This window comes from Populus trichocarpa, chromosome 19 (assembly GCF_000002775.5).
Source record: "Populus trichocarpa isolate Nisqually-1 chromosome 19, P.trichocarpa_v4.1, whole genome shotgun sequence".
NCBI lineage: Eukaryota > Viridiplantae > Streptophyta > Magnoliopsida > Malpighiales > Salicaceae > Populus > Populus trichocarpa.
Window position 1 is genome coordinate 3,005,146 of NC_037303.2, and position 13,259 is coordinate 3,018,404.

The following is a 13,259-nucleotide window of genomic DNA, read 5'->3' on the forward strand; positions in this document are numbered from 1 at the left end:
TGGTACCAAAATCGGCAGGTGGGTGCATTTAATATCTAGAAACCCTTAATATTTCTCGTTTTATTTTTCAAGTCCCATCGTATTTTTTCCTCCCTGCTATTTGAATCCAAGGCAGACACCAAACAGTTAGTGGTGGCAATGTCAGTGCTATTCATTACTGGATTAATTACCAACATTTGGAACCATCAATGCAGAAAAAACTTGAGCTACTTTCTCTGATACATCCCAACTGTTCTGTTGAAAGCTAAAATGGAACAAAACATGATCTTCGCAAAGTTTTCCCATCAGATTGTGATAATGTATGCTTCATATTAGATTGTTAGAAATGATGAAAATGTATCAGGAAGACAGCTACAAAACAATGAGGAAAAAATTATTCACGTCATATCATTCCCCGCCAGATTCTTATGCTGAATGATGCAGTTTCAGTGAGTTAAATTTCAAATAAATAGCTGAAATTCAACAACACAGTGGTGACAGAGCCAGTACATCGTTTCCTCCTGTCAAAGACCATTTAAGAACCCCGAATAATGCTGTGGAACATGATTAGAGTTTTGGTTCTGAGCTTATCTCGTAACTGGTGCTCTCAGGTTTAAACGAAGAGCTACTAACATTTGAATAGTGTTTTACTTTTGTGTTTGGCTCCCACAAGAAACTATCACTTTGCTCTTGCTGACGGAGTACCTACTGCCCAAGAACTCAACTTTGGTTGGCGCTTCTCATGGCTGGCTTCACCACCTTGCCTGCAATCATGTGTCCTATCCTTAGCTTTATTTCACAAATCCTTCTTGTGCTTTAGTTATCCTCAATATAAACATCCCAATATATAGGCAAAAACGTTATATTATTACCTTTTGCCAGCCCGTCAACTCATCAATCGCCTCCCTCCATACTATAGTATCATGATAATCTCAGTCTTGATTGCTGAACATTCTATTCGTTTCTGCAATAATATTGGCATTAATACGAATAAATGGAGGAATGGTTGTTATTCAAACTTTGTTTCTTTGAAACGAGGTATAATCTATGGATGGAGGGAAGAAAACTAGTTTTTAAAGCTTGGAATCATGATAACTAGGAACCATGGTGTTGCACAAACAACTTCAGAATCTCAAATCAATCGAAAAGTAGAGGAAATAATGACAGCAACCATGATCAATCAACTAGTAAACATAAAGGATTTACATGATTCGGCATCTTAAGTCTACTCCATAGGCTAGATGACCAAACAAAATTGTTTGGGTTTCTTCGTAAGTTAAGTTTGATAAATTTGTTTCTCACTTGGACTTAAATTACAAACCAAACAACACATGGGAAGTCGCCAATATTCAAGAAAGAGAAGAAAACAAAATGGAGGGGAAGTGTTGAAGGAGCAATATATTCTCTATGTATGATATAAATTATTTAGTGGAGTGTTTTGGGAATATCTTGTTGGTTACAAGGTACATCGCTCCTCATGCTACTGATGACGGCACGTCGGCACGCTTCTTGAGCCTAACTAAGATCCACCAAACGTATTTCCTTCAGGATCTTTCACTTTCATGTCTATAAGAAGAATTTTCAGCTGAAAAAAATGAGAAACTGTCAAGTGTTTGGGTGGCCATGATTCCTTTTCTCTATCCACTACTCGTAGATAGCGGCATCTCGAGAAGAATTCTATTTACTTCAGATCAAATAGGAGTTTTGGTGTCTTCACTCTTCAACTTGGATGGCGAGAAAGGTTTCACCTTCACACTTTCAAAAATCACCTACAGCAATGCTTAAGAGGTATCGTATATATAGTTTCCTTTCCAATAGCTGATTACTTCAGAATCTAAATTTTTCTGATCTGAAGAAGTGCACTTTCTAGTTTTGCTTCACTTGTGTACCCTCACCTGTGAACATTTGAGCAGTCTTAGATTTCAGAGAAAGTACTTTGAGGCAATCTTCAATGTGCCGTAAAGGGTATCTTGATGTCCTGAAGCATGAGTTCAGGACTTTGAAACACTTTTCTTAGTCCCAAGAGATAAACAGATTAAGTGACTGTTTGGGATTGCAGTAGCTGATACATATTTAACATCTCAGCAGCAGATGTGAGATGGGTTCAGGAAAAAGGGGTTCCGATTATATTTTACAGAAACATGAGGGGATAAAATCGATGGAATACATAGAAATAAAGGCATGTGCTATGAATTTGAAGATCCATTTTAATAGGAAGATGACAACCCTGCGGGATTTCTTGGATAAAGTCATGGAGCTTTGGAACGGATGGGGAGATTCCAGTGATGGTTATCTTAGCTATCCTCTTGCTTCGAGGAGGAAGCATATTGCAAGAAGCTGGACTGGAAATCTTTGCTCTCATGCATGTTAGTGCAGAATCCGTATTAGCTTAATTTCACATTATTCCGTTAATTGATCATAAATCTTTGCAGGAATCTCGAAATTATAATCCATTTATTGAGTTAGAATCTACACTCAATCACCTTTACATTCATGTATAATTTGTCTACTGGATCCTTTTACAAAAATTGCAATGAATCCCACTAAAGGTTGCTGCCAAGCAGTCTATTCAGCAGTCTACGTACCTTTCAATCAACTCATTTTACAAATATCATGTCATATAGGGCTTTAGAAAATAGATAGAATAAGCTTTCTAATCCTATAGAATCTGCACTAAAAAAAGTTACATAAACCAAGCAGGATGAGTGTAGTCATAGGATTTATTATTGTTGTTTTTTTAATTTTTTTAATTTTAAAATATTTTTGAATTATTTTATATTTTAATATAATTTTTTTAGAAAACAATTATTTTAATATATTTTTAAATAAAAATATTTTTTAAAAAATTCACTTTCACAGTGCCAAAAATTATCTAATTCAATGACTTCAACTCTATTATACTCAAAAAAGTTTAATAAACATCATAAAGCAAAAATGGAAGCATTTTTAGATTAATATATATAAAGCAAATATATTGAACTTAACCTAAGATTGACTCGGCACAGGTTACAAGTCTTGAATTGAGTGGATCAATTCAAGTTGATTTATATTAATTAAAAAAATTATAGTAAAAAATATGTGTTTTGAATTTTTTTTAAAGTTAACTGAGATTTAAATAAGTTGACAATATCACTTATTTATTGAGTCATAAATTAATATATCAAGTTAACTAAATCAAACCAGATAAAAAAGTGAACCTCCAGATAACCATAAAGCAAATTATAACAGAGAGAGATATAGCAGAGTTCTTCAACAGAAATTTTCCACACTTTATTACTGTTGTTGAGCATAGATTTATACACAATGTATGCTAAATGTAAGGAGTTACAGAGAAATTACAGTAAGTTAAATATAGAATGATTTGCAATTGTTTTCCTGTAATGTTGCTGCATTATCTTTCTGCATTAATATACATGATTCTCGGCTAGGAGTCTGGTGGATCTGGTTTTCCATGAGCTGTCCTAATACACCCCCTCAAAATTGAGCTGCCATCAGCAAGAGCAATTTTGCTTCTCAAATGCTCTGTGCGTTGCTTGGAGAGAGGCTTTGTTAACAAATCTGCAAGTTGATCTTGAGTGTGGACATGTCGGACGCGAATAGCCCCGCGGTGAACCAAATCACGAACAAAGTGAAGATCAATTTGGATATGTTTCATCCTGGAGTGATGTACCGGATTGTGACTAAGATGTGTGGCTCCAAGATTATCGCATAGTAGTGATGGAGTGGTGTTGAGGTTGAATCCAAGTTCATGCAGGAGAGAGTGTATCCAAACAGTTTCCGAAGCTGCATTTGCAAGAGCCCTGTATTCGGCCTCTGTGGAAGATCGAGCTACAGCACGTTGTTTCTTCGAGCTCCATGAGACAGGATTGGAGCCAAGAAAGATGATGTATGCGGATGTGGATGTGCGATCGTCAAGGTTGCCCGCCCAATCTGCATCGGAAAAAGTGGTTAGGTATGGATGAGTATGACTAATCAGTCGAATACCATGAAAGATGGTTTGCTTCAAGTAGCGCAGGAGGCGCTTGGTTGCTGCCCAGTGAGTCTGAGTAGGTTTGTGCATGAATTGAGACAACTTGTTTACAGCAAATGAGATATCCGGTCTGGTGAGAGATAAGTACTGGAGGTTGCCAATTATTCTTCTATATTCGGTGCTGTCAAAGGAAGCAGTGCCATCATTGAGTTTCAAAGGTGTGCTTGTGGAGAGAGGGCTACACACTTCCTTTGCCCCAAGCATGTTGGTGTTGGAGAGCAGATCACGAATGTACTTGTGCTGGGAAAGGAAAAGACCACCTGGAGTGGGTATGACTTCCATTCCTAAGAAATAATGCAAGGACCCCATATCCTTCAATGAAAATTTGCAGCCAAGTTGTTTAACAATAGAATTCACAAAGTCGGAATTATTTCCAGTAATCACTAAGTCATCCACATATACTAGAAAATAGCAGATAATTGACTTATGCTGAAAAATGAATAATGAAGAATCTGCCTGGGAGTTCTTAAAACCAAACTGAAGTATGGCATTTTTCAAGGCAGAATACCATGCCCGAGGGGCCTGTTTAAGACCATAAATAGCCTTTCGAAGTCGGCAGACATGACCAGGCTTGCTTAAATCTTTGAAACCTGGGGGTTGCAACATATACACAGTTTCACTGAGCGCCCCATGTAAGAAAGCATTATTAATGTCCAGTTGGCGTAAGCCCCAGCCATTCATCACAGCAATGGAAAGGATGATTCTAATTGTTGTAGGCTTAACTACGGGACTGAATGTCTCCGTATAGTCCACTCCCGGACGTTGATGATACCCTTTAGCCACTAAACGGGCTTTAAATCTATCCACTGTCCCATCAGATTTACGTTTAACTCTAAACACCCATTTACAACCGACTGGGTTGTAGTGTGTTGGAGGAGGTACCAGTTCCCATGTCCCATGCCGCATGAGAGCGGTGAGTTCATGAGACATGGCCTCACGCCAGTGAGGTTCAGAAACGGCTTGACTGACACATGTGGGTTCAATGGTATCGGGCATGGGGTGTTTGGTAGTACTGTTCAGTTGTTTGAGTCTAAAAATTTTGTTCATAGACCGAGTGGTCATCGGATGGGGTCGAGAGATTGATGGTTGTGGGTGGTGGGAAGGGATTTGTGGTTCAGTTGCAGGTTGAGTCGCGGGTCTAGGTCCTGGGGTATGATTGACACGGGAAATGGAGGGTGGAAGGGTAGAATTTGTAGGTGTGAGGGTGTTACCAGTAGAGGACAAAACCAATTGAGTAGATAAATTGGAGGAAGTAGAGACTGGAGGGTTACCTGGAGGTGCAGTGACCATGGCGGGAACATCAACCGAAGACACCGGTGGCGAGGAAGGCAGGACAGTAACTGGGACTGAATTAGGAATAGTGGAGATAGGTGAGGTAGTGGGTGAAAGTAAAGAGGAAACAGATTCTGTCAATGGTATTTTATCTTCATCAAATAAAACATGGCGTGAAATGTAAACACGTTGAGTGCGTGGATCAAGACACCGATAGGCATTTTGAGTAAGGGAATAGCCTAAAAAAATGCAGGATCTGGATTTTGGTTCCATCTTGTGTTTGTTGTATGGTTTGGTGAGAGGGTAACACACACACCCAAATTTTCTCAGTTTGAGATAATTGGGTTGTTGACCGAAAAGAGCTTGATATGGGGAAATATTTTGAAGCAGGGGTGTTGGTTGACGGTTGATAAGGTACGTGGCTGTGTGGAATGCATATGGCCAATATATTAAAGGAAGATTTGCATCATGAAGTAATGTGAGACCAGTTTCCACTAGGTGACGATGACGACGCTCGGAAACACCATTTTGTTGTGGTGTGTGTGGAGCGGTAGTGAAATGACTTATGCCATGAAGGGAGAGAAAAGGTTTTAAACTCATATATTCACCCCCATTATCTGAGTATATGGTTTGAATTTTGCTTTGGAATCGGTTTTCCACGAGATTTTTGAATTGTGGAAAAATTTTTGCAACCCCAGATTTTGTTTCCATAGAGTAAAACCACATGTATTTGGTGTAGTGATCAATGAAAATGAGGTAATACCGAGAGCCATCTAAACCAACACAGTGGGCAGGACCCCAAACATCAGTATAAATGAGATTAAGAGGTGCAGTGCTTGATAGACTAGTGGATCGAAAAGGCTGTTGATGTGCTTTATTAATAGAACATGAAGGACATAGAGTTGACTTTTGAGTAGTCGTGAATGGAAGTGAAAACTGACGAACAACATTGTGAACAATTTTGGAGGAAGGATGACCAAGCCGTTTGTGCCACCCGTCAAGAGAGGTTTTTTCATGCACATTGGCGACCATGGGGAGGAGACGCGCCGCCAGTGTATTCGGGAAGATGTAAACACCATTTTCACATGCACCTTTTGCCAGGATCGCCCCCGAGTTCGTGTCCTTCACAAGAAAATGAGACGGGTGAAATTCAATAAAGACATTATTTTGAGCAGTAAAATGGTGCACAGATATAAGGTTTTTGGAGATATCTGGAACACAAAGTGTGTCTTTGAGAATGAAATTTTTGTGTGTTGATTTTAAGGTTAAGGATCCTATATGTGAGACAGTCAAACCTGAACCATCACCGAGCACGACTTCATCGGTGCCATCATATTCTGAGTGAATTGATAGGTTGTTGAGATCACCAGTAATATTATGGGATGCAGCAGAGTCCATGAGCCATTTATTATCTGTGGCATGAGCGGTAGAAGTGCAGTTTGCTGTGACTGCATGAGAGTTCAAGCGGGGGCATGTTTTGGCCGTGTGACCAATTTGATCACAAAATTGACATTTAGGCTGATACCTTTTTTGTGTTGTAGTGGGCCTGCCGAATGGCTTATTATTGTACCGGTTTTCTCTGTGGGGACCCTGGTTTCGTGAGAAACCATTGGGTTTTTGATGCTTCTGGAAAGAATTACCAAAAGAGTTCTTGTAATTTGTGTAATTCGCCGATGCCACAAGTTGATGGGTAGCCGATTCCATCCACCGAAGGTAGCTGTCATGACCAACTAGCAGATCATGAAGTTCTTCAAAATTTAAGGATTTCTCCCTCGCACGAATTGGTGCAGCAATTTCCCTGAAATCAGAACCCAAACCATGAAGAATATAAAGAGTGAGATCATCATCAGAGATGGGATGGTCGATTAAAGCAATTTCATCAGCCAACGCTTTTACTGCGTGGAGATACTCCTGAATCGATCGATTTCCTTTTTGAATCAAGGTAAGATCCACTTTGAGTTGCATAGCTCTCAGTCGAGATCGACTAGCATACATGTGATTTAGTTTTTTCCATGCCTCATGAGATGTTTTAGTGGTGGCGATGAGGGGAGTGATTGAGGTGGAGGTGGAAGCAAGGATTGCACTGAGAATTAATTTGTCCTGCCGAACCCAATGGGTTCTTTTCAACGCAGATTGGGAGGTGCCATCAGATGAAGGACACACTGAGAGACCAGTGACGTAGTCCAGCAGATCATACCCTATTAGAAGAGCTTCAAATTGGGCACGCCATTGTGGAAAGGTGGAGGGAATTAATTTCTCGTTGATTTGAGCTGTAATGTTGAGAGCAATCAGTGGATTCTCTATGTGGGAGGTGGGTTGGGTGGTCAGATTTTGAGATAGAGACATGTTGGAAGCAGGGATCGTAGTCTCGTTTGAGTTATGGTGCTCTGATACCATAAAGCAAATTATAACAGAGAGAGATATAGCAGAGTTCTTCAACAGAAATTTTCCACACTTTATTACTGTTGTTGAGCATAGATTTATACACAATGTATGCTAAATGTAAGGAGTTACAGATAAATTACAGTAAGTTAAATATAGAATGATTTGCAATTGTTTTCCTGTAATGTTGCTGCATTATCTTTCTGCATTAATATATATGATTCTCGGCTAGGAGTCTGGTGGATCTGGTTTTCCATGAGCTGTCCTAATAAACCAGAACCGTTGATCAAGCAAAACCTAAATTCTTTCATGTTAAAGGAATAGAACGAAAGCTCTTGTCATGCACCCAAAAACCTTTTAAACATTTTAAGAATTACTGAAGCAACGAAAATATCATGTCCTGTCAAGATATCATTATTATGAAAATCATCAATTATAAATATTTCTTTAATACATTTTATAATTAACTCTTAAATTATTTAAAGGTGAAACATGCAATCAGTTCATCCAAATGACATGATTATTTCCTATAAATTAATATTGATGTTTTGACCTAATAATAATTGAAAATTTATATCCATTAATCATTTCAAATTTATAAAAAAACAATATAATATATTTCCTAGAAATTCATCTATATGTTTCGATATTTTGACCTAATAACAATTGAATTTTATGTCATTTATCCTATACCCATAATAAAAAAAATATAAAATATTTCCTTGTAATTCTTAACATTTTTTCACGAAAAAATATTAAACTTATATTATGCCTCTTTACATACATGGATAACATTTGTTTTAGTGTTTAAAACTATGTTTAGATATATTTAACTTGAAAAAAATATCAAATTAATATTTTTCGATGATTTTGAAGTATTAATGTTAAAAATAAAAAAATAAAATTATTTTAATATATTTTAATAAATTTTTTAAAAATATTTTACTCCGTAATACTAAATATACACTTTTTTTTATTAACGTGGGTGTCCGGGCCTGCTTGCGCGTACCTCGACTAATCCCACGGGTCCTGAAGTTAACAACCATGTAAGCCTCCAGTGGCCATCATATGAACAACCACAAGGCTCGAACCTGAGATCATAGAGGGAGCAAACCCCTTAGTCCCAAACTCTTACCACTGAACCACTTCCTAGATGGTTATACTAAATATACACTTAACCTTATGAGTTTTAGTTTTAACCATGTGATTTTAATGTAATGTTCATACGCTTGAAACAAGGTTTAAATTTTAAATTTTACATACGTTTAAATAAGGTTTAATTTTTTCTTTTTTCTAACAATAACTTTATAGCCATTAATTTTATTATTCAGTGAAAGGAAATCATATATGACTAGAAAATAAAGAGGTAAAAAGAGTCATGATAGGACTGGATCTCAGCCAAAAAACCCATCTGATCTACAGGTTTGCAGCTTCATTGCTTGAATAATGGGCCTAAGTCCTAGAGAACAAACCATACCCTGGATAACAACATCCACAACCTAGTAACCTAGCTCTTACTCCTGGCATACCCAATTTGAGAGAATTGGTGGGACCCATGCTCCTCCTCGAACCAATGTAGATTAATGATGTCTTTGATCAAACCTAAATCCAATCTCTATAAACTAAGGGATAAAATGAACATTAGAACATGCTTTCTTAATTACATGTCACATTAGAGAGTTGTTCAAATTTTCTCATTTTCAATACATAGTCTATAAAATCCTAAATAAAAGTAGCTTTTACACAATGACTCATTCTCACCGTGACTTTTTGTCTCTAAAAATTCTAGAACTGTAAATAACAAATATATTGACCATCTTACACTTACATTGATACATTAATATAGGTTCAAGATAAGTGATTTTGTTTTTTAAGAAAGAGCTTCATCTCCTTACAAGGTCTTTATTTTTAACCTAAACTAATTTAGGTATCAGGAAGTCATACAAGTCTATAAAAAACTTACTTTACAAGTAATGAAGCTCTAAGAAAAATTTCACATATTTTCATCTTTCATTAAGATTAGAAGACACCATTTTATATAGTAGAGTTTTTGAGAAACCTCATTAAATTAAAAATAAAAAAATAATATCTTTTAAGGCAACCATACATCCTGGTCGCCCTTTTTGGGCGACAAGCCTGGGCCTGGCCTAGTGACTAGTATAATTTTTTTTTTCTCTGAATTTTTCTCACACCTTTTATTTTTCAGGGTACTAACAATTTGAATGTGTAGCACACGTAATTTTTCTATCTCGTATGCATAAATGTTTTACATGTATGCACTATTTTCTATCAACAATAGCTACATTTTTGCTACACCTACCAGCCCACATGAACATCAATGTAAATAAATGCACTCCATCATAGATATCTGGTACACCAACTTCTTCTTCAATAATATGCCAGGAATAAAACTCATGATGCAACATCATAAGAAACGATGAGTCGTCTTGGTTGACCAATGATACCATTTCTTCTCTAAGAAAAACATTTCCAAGCTAAGTGTATAAATACACCCATTATCACAAACAAACAAAGACCATTTTGCAGACACAGACTCTTTATAACAAATAGTCATAAACTCTCAACCCACACAAACCCTCTAAAGCAACACAAAGCCAGCTACACCTAGATATGCACATCATGTACTCTTATTTTTCTTTCTTTTTTTATACATTATCTTTTCCCGCATATACAAATATTAACTTAAACATCAGATAGTTCTTCGTTACATGAGGAACTTACTTTTTCAGAAACTCTCAAACACATGTTTAGCCCATTTCACATGTCATGGCCCAGCTTCACAACAAATCGTGGAAAACCAAATTTACATGTCAATTTTTTTATGGCTTTATCAGTGGTGTTATCTGTGAGAACTTGATTAAAAATCCATTTCATTCCCTTTACTCATCATCTAAAACATTTTGCATGGCTAGCAAAACTTCAATACATAAAAGAGTGACTGATCTCCACACAATAAAAACTATTGCTTCCCCGGGTCTCCAATAACTCTTCAACCAGGTGCAGTTGCTTAATGATGTCGTTGGAGCGATGTAATTGAATATTCACACTCTTTCACCAACATAACAACAAGCTCTCATGCATACACCATTAAGTGCACAAAGATACTCTAATTCTTTAAAGTAACATATGAAATGTAAGTGAGTAATGCTCATGCTTCTAAACTCAAAAGGAGTTATAGTCCTTGTTCTTATATGACACACTTTAAAAATCCGGTTGCCATCAATCTCAATTTGAATCTTACTCACGCACCAGAAAAAGATTTAGGCGTGAGACAAGATCCATGACTCAATGAGTTGTTAAATACATCCTAGTGGGAAAATCTTAACTTTTTTGTAGAATCATGCGCATTCGATTCTTCAAAGATTGTGTTTATGCAAAAGCCAACCTAGATAACTGTGAGGGGGCCATAAACCCTTAGGAACACATACAAAATATAAGAAGCATTCTAGAGCTTATCATACAAGACACAAATGCTATATGCAAAATTCTTCTAATAATGCATTGTGGATCTAAAAGTATATAGTAACATAACCTAGAGCCTGGCTCTATTATCCACTTTTATGATTTCAACTCTAAACTCATCTCTCACTTTAAAAATAGTGTTCCTTTCAAAAAGAGCATCATAGAGCTCTTCACTATCACATAATGAAAAAAATAAAAGTATCAAGACTTAAAAGCAAATGATAGGGGTATGATTTACACACACAAAAAATTATGGTCGCGACCATGCACCTTAGTGACCCTATGTCTGGCTTAGGCTACTAGCCTCCCTAGTCGCCCCTTGAGCAACCACGTGTGGTCATCCTCTAGGCGATCAACTAGTCGCCCGAGCCTAACCCAACAACCACTTCAATTTTCTTTCTCTCTTTATGATTTTTCCTTTCTTAATATCTTTTTATCTTATCTCTTTTTATAGTGGTTTAAGAGAGTCGATAATTGTTTGAGAATATAATAGAAGTTATTTTTCAAAATGTTTTTAGTTTGGAAATATATTAAAATAATATATTTTTTAAAAATTATTTTTGATATTAACACATCAAAACGATTAAATAATACCAAAAAATATTAATTTAAAATTAAAAAAATTTAAAAATATAATTATACCGCAACATCAAACAAACTTAAACATCACTAACTGTAATCATGTCATGGGGATCAGTCTTCTTCAGCTAAAGTTGAAATAAAACGAAAAAAAAAACATAAATATTACACTCTTATCCTGCCATCAAAGAAAAAAAATATTATGCCGCACGTTGGAATTGAGAAATGAAAAGAAAGAGTGGAGCACATGATATGCACTCTTTGACTTGCAGACCACAAAAAAGACCACAGTACTACTAAAAGTACACAGGGCATCATTCTATGACCCCAAGCTACAAGCTAGGATGTAATTCACCGGCATTGTCAACTATTTCAATGTATAATAAGTACTTTCTTTATTTTTAATAATGTGCCATGGTTGATTTGATGGCTTGAGTTTGTTTGTTTTTGTGATAATTTTTTTAATTATAAAAAATTATATTTGAAAATTAAATAGTTTATATCTTTTACTTTCATATATAATTATTTTTTAAATTATAATTTTATAGAAGTTAAAATAATATGTTTTTTTTTAAATTTATAAAGACTTGTTTTATTTATTTATTTTACATATAAAAATCCATCCCAAAATAGTTTTAATCAAACTTATATTTTATAATTTTATTTTTTTTAACGCAACTAAATTTATTTTTTATAAACCTGTTTGTTTTTTAAAAATGAAAACTATAAAAGCTTTCATAATGTTAAATACATTAAAATATATGTTTGTTTTTTAATTTTTTTAATTTAAATTTAGAATCAATATTAATATATATATAATGAAGTATAATTAAGATGGTTGAATAAGAAGATTTAATTTTGTTTGATAAACAAATTAATTGTAAAAAACTTCTCATCATCGAATTATGGAGAAAAGATCCCGACTTGCTTTTCGAGAGCTAAAGGGTACTATTATCCATGTGAGATGCTCAATTGTTATTTTTCCAACCAAATCTAATGTCGGCAAAAGTAAAGGATTTCCTTTGAAATATTTGACCCAAAAAAAAGTGTAGCTTTCGAAGTATATGTATTATTTTCTTGGAAAGCTTTATCAAGGAGGAGGAAAGTATGAAGATCTTTACACCTTAGTCAACATTTTTGTTATTACGCCTTTGACCAAAGCTTTCTCTCGAAAGGACCCCATTTCTCAAACTTTCTTTTAGATTTTACATCAATCTTGACCGACATTACTAATTTACTATCTTAAGAGGAAAAATTCATCAAAGAACCATCTTAGTTTAATAATTTAAGTTTGTAGATGAGGTTCTAAAATATAATTTATATTATTTTATAACACATCCTCTTAAGTGAAAACCTTTCGGGCTTGAAACTTGAACATACTCTATTACCTTGTACTTAATTTTTATCAAATAAATGAGAATGATGAGATTCGAACTCGTGACCGCTTGATCATTGAGGCTCTAATACCATGTCAAAAAACCATCTCAACCCGATATATAACTTAAGCTTTTAGATGAGATTACAAGATATGATT